The 12,077-nt window shown below is 50.9% G+C and overlaps 1 protein-coding gene across 1 annotated transcript in view; it reads left to right on the forward strand.

Moving 5' to 3' along the window:
- LOC307089586 (chemokine-like protein TAFA-5) overlaps positions 1 to 12,077 on the forward strand; it is a gene marked incomplete at both ends in the record, with an annotated part of 90,038 nt that overhangs the window by 35,948 nt on the left and 42,013 nt on the right. The gene's annotated exons all lie outside the window — the stretch shown is intronic.

Raw genomic sequence — 12,077 nt, forward strand, 5'->3', positions numbered from 1 at the left:
CAGAGTTCCTTGGCTCGTTGGATCTGAAGCAACATTAAAGCACACGGACGGGGCATGAGGGGGTCAGGGTAATAACACCAAGCCTTAATCAAACAGGGTGTCAGCCAGGCTGCATAACAGCATCATGAGCATTCAGAGTCACGGCTCCTAATGAATGAGACAGCCTTTATTAACGAAGCCGGGATCAGACCCGACCAGACGTCTGACCCCGTCTGGAGTGGAGCGAGGACTTCCGTTTGAATAAACTGATAAACGGAGGGGAGGGGAGGCTCAGGAAGGAGGGAGGACGGTGGTTTATCGGTCCTGCATTGATCTGAGGAGAGAAAAATGCAAAGTGGGGAAACGGCCACAAATGGAGGGTCAATATCGAAAAAAGCTCAATATTAGACTATCAATATTGGTGCTTTAACCTTACGAGTGTCCTTGTGGTTTGGCTTGTTGGTCCAGCTCAGGCCCCGACTCTGAAGTCTAATGTCGGGTCTGAGTCGTTAAGCAGCTTTCACACCGCCGCGCGGCAACTCGCCGCATCCGTTCATTTCAATGAGGAAAGGGCGGCAGAGGGGAGGCGGTTACAAAAGCGGCTGAAAACCAGGAAGCGGTTGCCGCCCACGTGAACGCGCACAGATTTTGCCCTACCGCTCAGCTTTCCCCGTGTTGAAACACTCGGCGGCAGCCGCCCGGCGGCAGCGGCGGCAGCAGCAGCCGCTTTTGAAAACGCCTGGCCCTTCCCACCGCCGCGCTGAACCCTCCGGCAGCGAGGCGGTTATAAGGGCGGTTGCCGCGCGGCGGTGTGCAAGCACCATAACTCGGGCCAGGATTATTCCAAGGTTACGTAATCTTTCTCAACCTTGTAGCCGCTTGCTTTCATGCACAATTATACATCTGTCCATTGGGCCCCTATGGACCCCCTCCCTCTCATGGGGTTCCCCCCCACTGGGTTTGGGGGACTTTGTCCTTGTCCTTCAGAGGCATTAGGATGGGGGGGCTGCTGTCTGACGGGTCCCTGAAAAGCACTCTGGCACCGGCACTGTCATTAAAGGGCCAGTGGGTTAGCATAAAGTGCTGTTATTTCAGTGTCGTTTTTGGGGGGGATTGACATGGCTCTCCATCAGCTATTAGTGGGTGAAATGCACTAAGAATATGGGCTTCGAGTTGACCGTGCCCACCACTCTATGGGATGATAACAATCCGAGTCCACTCTTTATCTCTTCCCTTATTGGTCGAGGGATCCATCACGGTTGCCTGAACGCAGCCCTCAATGGCGAAGAAACCACAGGGAGGGAGGGAACACAGAGAGAGTACAGTGTTTATTTTATAGTTTACTACAAAATCTTTCGCTCTTCTGTTTGGTCTATAAAATGTCTCGTGTTTTAACTACTGCAACTTTAAGGTCGCTGCATTAATAATGCCCCCCCCCCCCCCGAACGGGATGATGTGGTGCTGATGGAATCATCTGGCACATCTGCAGCGCAAGTCTTCCTCCTTCGACACACTGACTCAGCGAGTCAACTCTGAGAGCTGCTGCTGTTGGTATTGTTGTTGTTGTTGTTGTGGTGGTTGTCACTGCCCGCTGTGTATGCGAAGCCTCCTGATGTGCGTTTACTACTTTGAGGAGGTAAAGTCGAGGATAATCCCGGAGACGAGATAAGATTTCCGCTGTCTCGCCGTTTGAAGTGCCAATCCGCCAGGGAGAGCCGACTTCAAGAGCCGCCCAAAAAAGAGGCTGCCAAGAATCTCCCGATGACGGCAAGATACTCTCACCTTGTACCTCTCTTCTGCTGTATCGTCTCTCTCTCTCCCTCTGTAGCTCGCTCTGTCTCTCTCCCCGTCTCTGTAGCTCGCTCTGTCTCTCTCCCCCTCTGTTCTCCCACAACTGTACCGAGGAAGCTTCTGAACCGGGTCGGTTCTCTGCTGAATTCGAACAAAACATTCTGAATCTGGTTGGAGTTGGACGGAGATCTCTGAGGGGCCAGACCTCGGCCCGCTGCTGCCCTAGAGAAGAGGTCTGGTTCAGGGGGATTGGAGGACACTTTGAGGGACCACAGATGGTACAGAGAGATAATATGAGATGGAAAGTTGAGCTGTGAGGTTAGACATTACGTTTGAGGATGGTTAGAGAGGTTTGAGGTATTTCTGCTCAGGAAAAAGGATCTGGCGAGCGAAGCGTTGTGTCCTTAAAGTTGGTTCTGATGGCTCTACTTTTATGGATGCGCTCTAGCAATAGTTTGTACCACAGATCAGTAAATGGAGAGAGACAAAGAGGGAGAGAGAGAGGGGTTGAGAAAGAATAAAAACAAGAGATTGGCCGTCAAAAATGGTATCACTCAGTATTAGATTTAGAGCTAGAGTTCTGATGACATCAGAGAGACACTGATGACGTCACAAACCGACCACATCAGGGACAGACTGCTAGACAGACAGACGTCGCAGAACGATGACATCACACAGACTGCTAGACGGACAGACGTCATGGGCCGATGACATCAGATAGAGGCCGACGGCATCACAGACAGACGGGCCGAGGACGTCCCAGAGGAGAGGCCGTCAGCGGTCCCACAGTGATGAGGTCGTTGGGAGGAGAGACAGGAGACATCAGTTTCTCAGTTGGCCTGGGCCGCACTGTGACACGGGCGCTCAGCGGAGGGGCGTCGAGGGGACGACCTCACCTGCTCCGCCGCTGACTCTGATTAGACCGCCGCGGGGGGGCATTGAGATAGCATGAAGGACCAGCTGTTCACTAGAGAGAGAGAGAGAGAGAGAGAGAGAGAGACAACAAGAGACAACCAGAGAAAACCAGAGAGAGACAGAGAGAGAGAGAGAGAGAGAGAGAGAGAGAGAGAGATGAGTGATGTTTTTCTGGAACGGGCGATGGTCTCGGGAGGCTATTGGGGAAACATGTCAGTCCTGGGCCGCATGCGTCGGCTTAGCGCTGCGCTACAGGCTAGTACGGGCTAACGAGTCACCTGGTTCAGAGACTGCGAGTGGATTCCTACCTCATAGCCTTAGAGCTTACAGCCTGCTGTGGTTTTGGACTTTTGCATAGAAATATGAGGCGCAGAAGGAATGAAAAGAGGAAACCCATTTTGGAGCATATTTTGGTTTGTTGTATTGTATAGGTGACAGCCAGTCCACAGAACACTAATTACAAAAATATAGTTGAAAATTAGAACATTGTTAGAAAATAAAATCCAACCCCAATGCAATTAAAATAAGGTTGTTTTTACAGTTTTGTCATTGGTTTTCCTCTTTTCTAACATCTTCAAGATGTGCTGTGTCTCCACGGTAACAACATCTTCAGGATGTTCAGAATGTTGTTACCGTGGAAACACAGCAGCGGAGACAAACTGTTCCTAGAGACATTTTGGAAGAAGAGCAGCGACACACATGCACACACACACACACACACACACACACACACACACACACACACACACGCTAAGCCCCTGCTGTTTCCTCATTAACATGTTGGTTAATTATCAATACATCATTTGCTAACGGCCGATAAATGACCAATGACTGAACATTATTATCATCACTGATTATCATAAAGTGTTACCACTTATATTCTTACTTATGCTTACACTATACTTCATATATTTACCTTCTAGCATAAACTCTTCAATTTTGTATAGACGTCTAGCATGGCTGGATATGGATTGATATATATCAATCCATCTATCTACATATATGTATGCATGTATCTATCTATCTATCTATCTATCTATCTATCTATACATACATATACAGACACACACACACAGATAAATGTATAGGTACATGCATTACAGGCCAGCCTGCAGCAGATTGCAGTGCGCTGTAATGCGGTCAGACAGGCTATTATGCTGTCTCTTAATGAAACTCCATTACCCACGTTCCCCTTCTGCTGGGCGCCCGCCCCGATAAATCAGGAGGGCTGAGGAGATGAAGAGGGCCCAGGTGTTCCTCACTTCACGCGGCTCCACGATGTCACCCAGTTATTGATGTTCCATTAGCTCGGGTACCCCTGCCCGCTCTCTCTCTCCCTCAATCTATCTCTCATTATCATTATGCCTCTCCTTCTTTAACCCTCTCTCTCTCCCTCTCTCTCTCTCTCTCTCTCTCTCACTCTCTCTAATTTTTCTCCCTCTCTCCCTCTCCCTTTTGCAATATCTGTATTTCTTTCCAAATGGTTCTCATCCTTAATTTCTCTCTCGCTCTCCTGTTGCCCCCCTTACCTGCTCTACTTCTTCTTCTCTCTCCCTCCCTTCTCTCTCTCTGAGATCCCTCACTTTCCAACTCTCTTCCTTCAATCCTCCTTCTCTACCCTTTTTTCTCTCCTTCCCCCCCTCACCCCGTCCTCTCTCTCTCTCTCTCTTCTTTCTTCTTTAGATGGTCATTCTTTCCCCTTGTTTCTTTCTCCCTCCCTCCCGCCTACCGCCTCTTCCTCTCTCTCCCCTTTTTCTTCTCTTCCTCTCTCTCTCCCTCTTTCCCTTCACCCCCCCCCCCCTCCCCCCCCTCTCCCCCCCTTCATTCACGAGGGCTACACTAGGAAGTCATCATGACGTGAGCGTCTCTGTAAAGAGGAAGGGTGTGCATGAACACTCTGGAAGTCTCTAAAGTGGAGCACTCCAGCCGCGTCCACCCAGAGGCCGAGCCTCTATTTAGGATGCCCTTTTCAGGCTAAACTCCCCAACCCGCGGTGGTTCTCCCTGCTAACGGGGGGGACGGGGAGGGGGGGGAGCCGTTGTAGCGGAGGAATTGATCTCCGGTGGGCGACCTTTGAATCCACTGGAAATGTTACAGTAGAGGCACCCTGTCATGTGGTCACATGCAGACTCCTCCCCCCTCTGGAAACCACGCGCCTGATGACTTGCGGAGGAGAGCCCCCTCGACTGGAGAGGGTTGGAGTGTGTGTGTGTGTGTGTGTGTGTGTGTGTGTGTGTGTGTGTGTGTGTGTGGTCACACACCAGCCTCTTTCGCCCCCAAACGAGGAGCGAATCACTTCATCGTCATCATCATCTCCATCCTCATCACATCCTCCACCAGCTTATTAATATCAAAGAGCTGCCAAGAGTCAAGTCAACAGCTCTGTACTTACAGAGCTCTCCCCCTCTCTCTCCACCTCTCCCCCTCCCCCTCTCTCTCTCTCCCCCCCCTCTCTCTCTCTCTCTCCCTCTCTCCCCCTTCCTCTCTCTCCCTCCCCCTCTCTCACTCTCCCTCCCCCTCCCACTTTCTCTCTCTCTCTCTCCCTCCCTCATGGTTGCAATCATTCAAACAGCCGCTGGTGTGTGTGTGTGTGAGTGTGTGTGTTGAGGGTTTGAAGAGTCGCACTGCGGTACACTGTGGCCAGACACACACACACACACACACACACACACAAAAAAAAATCCTTGCAACCAGCGTGTGAATAGGCGTGATTGTCTCGAGAGCCGCCCGCCTCAACAATTAACTCTTAATTACCGTCTCTATGCAGTACGTCTGCCTTTTGTCTCCCCTGCGTTTGAACACTTCAAACTGCCGTGGTTCCAATCTCACACACACACACACACACACACACACACACACACACACACACACACACACACACACGGGCAGCTCCTTATTCAGGGACAGTAGATTACAGGCGACCTGATGAGTTTCTGAGGAGGGGTTAGCTGCTCATGCTCAGTGGGGGATGACTGGTGTCGTGGTCGGGGGTGTCTGACTCCCAGTCGAGACGGACTGTGTTCCATGCTCACATGTTCTCCGTCTGACTGGAGGATTTCTTGAGCAGGATGCTCTGTAACGACGTCTATCTGAGTTCACTGCGAGGCGCTTTGGATTAAACTATTTTTTCTTTGCAAGGGAGAGAAGAGAAACATTGTTGAGTTGTTTGTTACCTTTCTATATCTCTCTCCAACTATAAACACTGTCCGTGCAGCTCTCTCTCCCCGCCTCTATCTAGGTGTCTCCTTCTCTCCTCCTCTATCTAAGTGTCTCCTTCTCTCCTCCTCTATCTAGGTGTCTCCTTCTTTCCTCCTCTCTCTCCTGTCTCCTTCTCTCTCCTGTGTCCTCCTTCCTCCTCTATCTACCCGTCTCATTCTCTCCTCTCTAGGTGCCTCCTTCTATCTCTCCTCTCTCTAGGTGCCTCCTTCTGTGTCTGCTTCTCTCTCTAGATCTCGAAGAATCAAAAGCAGAGTCAAAATGGTATTACTCCCTGTTCCTAGCGAGGGGAGCCCTCAGACACATCCGACTGTGTGTGTTTGTGTCTGTGTGTGTGTAAGTGTGTGTGATTGTGTTTAAAAAGCTCCAGTCAGGACGGGAGGAAACAAGACGGACGAATCAGTCAGTGAAAGTAATCGCTGGCAGAGCGACGTCAGAGAAATAAATTAGAAATCAAGCGCAGCGTGTTTGATGAAACCTCCGGATAGAGTGGCAGCCAATCATCTGCCGGCGGTCGGCTGATTGCCGCCCTCAATGGAAGACTATCAAAAAAGAGAGAAAAAGAGAGTCTCCCCTTTCTCTCGCTCTCCTTATCTCTCGCTTTCTCGCTCACTCAGAACTCTGACATGTCCCACACACAAACACACACACACACACGGGCACGCAGAGACACACACATTCAGCCACACACACACTCAAGGTGTCCCACACAAAGACCCATGCACGCGCACACAGACACACACACACACACACACACACACACACACACAGACACACACAGCCGCAGGCAGACAAAGAGTAGAAGTACTTGATCACAGGTCAGTGCTCTCCTTTGATGAGAGCCACATCACTGCAGTCAGAGCTCTTCCACTCTCTTCCCTCTCCTCCCCACTCCTCTCTCCCTTCTCTTTCTCTCCCCTATGCAACACTCCCCTCAACGACACCACCGTCTTCTCCTCCCTGCTTCCCTCCTCCCCTTCTCCACTCCCCTCCTCCCTCCTTTTTATTTCTCCTCTGATCCACTTCCTTCTACTCCTCCAACCTCCCCTCCACTCTTTCTCTCCCCTCTGCTACTCCTCTTCCCTCCTCTTCCTCCTAACCCCCCACTCTCCTCCTCTCTCGTTCTCCCCCCTCACCACCAGAGACGTGTGTACAGTATCCGTGCGCACGTGGCACGACGGCGAACGGATGAACGCACGGCGATGCGAGGGTGTCGAGGGTCAGACGGAGGGATGGGTTAACGGGTAGATGGAAGGATGAAGAGTGAGTGAGTGAGAAGGTGGAGGTACACGCATATTGATTGGCAGAACACAGAGAGAGACAGGCAGACAGAAGGAGGGATGACACGATGATTCATCAGCTGGACGGAGGGATGGATGTGTTAATGAGGATAGATGAATAGGTCAGGTGTACAGAAGGCCAGGACTCAGACAGAAGGAGAGAGGGATGGATGGTCTGGCTGGTAAACGGAAGGAAGGATTAGAGACAGAGGGATGGATAAATGAGAGAGAGAGAGACAGAGAGAGAGAGAGAGAGGTATTTAATGTTTTATACTTTGAATTGTCCACCTGCTTCGGCAATGTTATCGTTTGTTTCTCATGCCAATAAAGCTTTTTTGAATTTAAATTGAATTGAATTGAATAGGATAGAATGATGAAGGGATGAGCAAACAGATGACAGATGAGAGATAGTGTGTTATTTCCTGTATCTCCTCCAGACCTGGGCGTGAGGAGCACTCTCTAGCGGGCCTTAAAGTACCATCAAGACTCACTTGTTCAGAGTTCACTTAGACTCTGCCTAGCCTCCCCCCATACTCTCCCACACCCCTCTCACTCACTTATTGTGTGTTGCACGTCCTGGCACTTAAAAACAGTACTTTGCATTGTGTAGCATCTTATCCTAGCTATCTTTGTTGTATACAGGGAATGAGTTAACCTAGCACTTGGCACTTGGTTCTATGAATATCCTTACTGTACCGACTGGGATATATTGTTGTTTCTCTTTCTTCTGGCAAATGTACTTCAAAGTGTCTTATCCCCTAAATGCAAATGTAATACTGGTCTGGATTATCCAACCATACAACCCTCTCTCCTGGCTATAGCTAAAACTTTTGTTACCAAAATAATGTACAGATTCTGCCTAAGATCAGCTAGCGAGCCATACAAATGTAATCAATAGCAACACAGCACCTTGGCTTTTCAGCTAGCAGTGCTTGCATTGCGATTCACTAGTATTTTGTGAACAAACTCTGTTCTGACCAACACTGGCAATTCAGTCCCAAAGACAGAAGTGCCTTATTGCTTTTTTCTCAGTATTGGCGAAGCTCTGCACTAAAATTGGCAGAATCTTAACTTTGGAAAATTCTATTGGCAGCCATCTTGAGCGAAGACAGGCGCGATGATGACGATGGTTCAGTCACTCGGATCGGTGTTATCCTCGCTGTTGTTCTGTTGAGAGTTACAATCCCTGTTTTCCATATCTCTTGCGCCATATTACTGCTCTTAAAAGACTGGATTGGACAACCGGCTCCTCGTGATGTCACAGCAGGAAGCGGGGAATGTCAACAGACGGAAGCTGTGGGTCGTAGAGCTGAGAGCAGAGGAACGGCAGCGCGGAGACGACTCGATCGCGACCGGAATGATGAAATGCCTAATTAGGTCGTCAATGTTGTGTTTTCTCTATCTCTCTCTCTCTCCCTCTCTTTCCATCTCTCCCCCCCCCCTCTCTCTCTCCATTTCTCCTTCTTCCTCTCTCTCTCCATTTCTCCCTTTCTCTCACGCTCCCTGGCGAGTTTTGTCTTTTCTAAATTATCGTTATTGGTTGGCTCTGTAATTCCATCGGAGCAACGCTCCATTTATTAACGTACACAGAGTAGCGGCCATGTCTCACCGCGCCGGTGACTCGGTCCTGGCTCGGCCTGGATTAATGACCCTGTACCACGCCTGTAGCGTGTATTCACCACAGATTCATGTGTTCACGTCTCACTGACGGGGCAGCCATCGAGCAGCGTTTTACGAGTGGCTGAACACAATCAAAGGGGAAAGTCCGCGGCGGTGGAGCTTGCCTCATCACCACGTGATCAACAACGCAGGTGATGGGTTCCAGCCGCACCTGGGCATCCCCTGTACGCTACACGGCATTCCTCTCTTCTTCAACCCACTTCCCCCGCCTGCCGGAAAAGACACTAAATTAACTCTAGAAATTGGGGAAGCAACAACTAAAAACATCTCCTTAAAAAAGGTTAAACAAAACAACAAAGGGAAAGCGCGTTTTTCTCTCTCTCTCTCTCTCTCTCTCTCTCTCTCTCTCTCTCTCTCTCTCTCTCTCTCTCTCTCTCTCTCTCTCTCTCTCTCTCTCTCTCTCTCTCTCTCTCTCTCTCTCTCTCTCTCTCTCTCTCTCTCTCTCTCTGTGAGGGCAAGAATAAAAGCCCATAAAAGCAAAAAAATAACCGAAAATTGGAACAGCAACAACTAAAACATCTCTTTAAAAAAAGGGTGAAACAGAACAACAACAAAATGACAACAAAGAGAGGAGAGCAGCTCCAGCGACACCAACAGGAGAATGAGCTCTTTATATTCCGCGAGTCGGTTGGCAGCAGAGCATGCTGGGAGAAAGGGGGGGGGGGGGAGGAGCGTTCTGGTGGATATCCGAGCGGAAGTGAGCGGGGAGCCGGAGTGAAGCGGTCGCCACAGGACTCCGATGTGGCGGCGGTTGAGAGCGCCGCGGTGGTTCCGCTCAGACAATGGGATTGTGGGATGATGACACCGGCGCACAACAGGTGTCGCAATGATACTGGGCCGGGGGGGGGGGGGGGGGGGGGTTGTGTGTGTGGTTGTTTGTGTGCGTGTGTGTGTGTGAAAATAAATCCTCGTCCTTGGGTTTAAGCGCCTTTGGCTCACCTTGTATGCAAACACACACATGCAAAAACACACACACGCACACACACACACGCACACGCGCACACACACACACACTCACACACACACACACACACACACACACCCACACACACACACACGTCCATCCCCAGAGGCCCTCATGTCCCGGGCAGTAGAAAAATCAGATCAAAGAAAGAAAATAGAAACACACACACACACAGCATTCAGCACAGCCCCTCAAAGAAGAGAACAACACACACACACACACACACACACACCGCACGGCCCTCGGCCGGGCCCCAGGGGAGCAGCGGGCCCCTGTGAGGAGGGTTTTACGGGCGCGCCGTGATGAAGATCACATGGTCACAATAATATTAGCACGCGCTGACAGGCGGCTGAGAGCGCGATGGATGAGCGGTAAAAATAAAAGGAAAATTATTACAAATGGTGTCTTCTACACCTCCAGGGGGGGGATTCATCATGCACCGCTAATATGACCCGCTCGCTCTATCTCTCTCTCCCTCTCTCTCTCTATCCAACACGGCTCTCTCTCTCTCTCCAACTGTTCTCTCCCTCTCTCTCTCTCTCCCAACTGTTCTCTCTCTCTCTCTCCATCTCTTTCTCTCTCTCACTAACATGTCTCTCTCTCTTCTCTCCTCTCTCTCATATCATGTTCTCTCGTTCTCTTTCTAATTTTCTAATCCTATTTTTCTAATGTTCTGACTCTTTTTCGCACACATCTTTAATTGTTGGTTATCCATCAGTATTCTCTCTCTCTCTCTCTCTTTCTCTCTCTCCCTCTCTCTCCATCCAACACAGCTCTCTCTCTCTCTCCATCTCTTTCTCTCTCTCTCTAACGTGTCTCTCTCTCTTCTCTCCTCTCTCTCATATCATGTTCTCCATCAGTATTCTCTCTCTCTCCCTCCCTCCCTCCCTCCCTCCCTCCCTCCCAGGTCTGATTGGTTTAGCAGCTCAACGTAACCATGTCGTTATGATACTCATAAAGCTCCATCACTCTAACATTGTAATCATAACTGAGTCAGTGAGTCAGGCACGTGTGGCCGAGTGCGTCTCAGTGTGTGTTTTACAGAGCGGGGCCCACTGCCGTGACGTTGGGAAGAGGTTTTCTATCAGGAAAAGGTGTTTTTAATGCGTCTTTGTAGTGAGCCACGCTGTAGTGAGGCAGGGCTGGGAGTGAAGCAGAGGGGGCATGCAGGAGTGACACGCGGGTGAGGAGGAGGGATTGGAGTGACACGCGGGTGAGGAGGGGGGATTGGAGTGACACACGGGTGAGGAGGAGGGATTGGAGTGACACACGGCTGAGGAGGAGGGATTGGAGTGACACACGGGTGAGGAGGAGGGATTGGAGTGACACGCGGGTGAGGAGGAGGGATTGGAGTGACACACGGGTGAGGAGGAGGTATTGGAGTGACACGCGGGTGAGGAGGGGGGATTGGAGTGCGTCGAGGAGGGAAGAGTGGAGTGAGGCGCGGGTGAGAAGGGGGGAGTGATGGCGGGTGCAGAGGGCAGGTCCACACTGATATAGACGGGGGGGGGGGGGGGGGTGCTCACTCATAGAGTGTGGCGGGTGCTCCATGCACCTGTTGTCAAGTAACCCCGGCAACCGGCGAACCTCTCCCTTGAGCGGAGGGAGGCTTGGGGTCAGGGGTCGTCCCAGAGGGAACAGCTCAGAGCCACAGCACTTAACCTGCAGAGAGCTCGGCTCGGCCCGCCGCCCGCCGTCCAATCACGTCGGGCCTCAGCGACCCGCCAAACAACCCTGACAGGCAGAACTCTGAAGGCGGGGGAGGTGCTGTCCTCGTGTTTCTTCCTAGTGTTCCTAACGGAGCGGACTTACACTGCTCATGCAACACCGCCAAAGGCCCCCTGGGTTGGGGTTCATTTTGGGGGGTTTTGGGGTTGCGCTTTGTTGTTTTTTGTTTTATTTTTTGCATTATTATGCTTTATTAAAGAGTGAGATAGAGAGGAAGCTATTGGAGATAGAGGGGTGGACATGCATGAAATGGACCACGGGCAGGAATCAAACCCGGGTCGCTGCGTTCAGGACTGAGCCTATGAGGGAGTGAGCCGGGGCGCCGTGGGTGAGCCGGGGCGCCCCAAGAAAAACGCACCTTTGACGAGGTCAAAGGTGCGGTAGGTAAGATTCAAGAGCTCTTGTTTGAGAGCCATCTGGGCTGAAAGGCAAAGCCACACGCTTTTTGTAAGCTGAGTGCACTGTGAGAATATCTGCCTCATCATCATTCAATCACAGGTGCGTGAAACACCCCCTACTAGGGA

Source organism: Pollachius pollachius, assembly GCF_949987615.1.
Source record: "Pollachius pollachius genome assembly, chromosome: 18".
Lineage (NCBI taxonomy): Eukaryota > Metazoa > Chordata > Actinopteri > Gadiformes > Gadidae > Pollachius > Pollachius pollachius.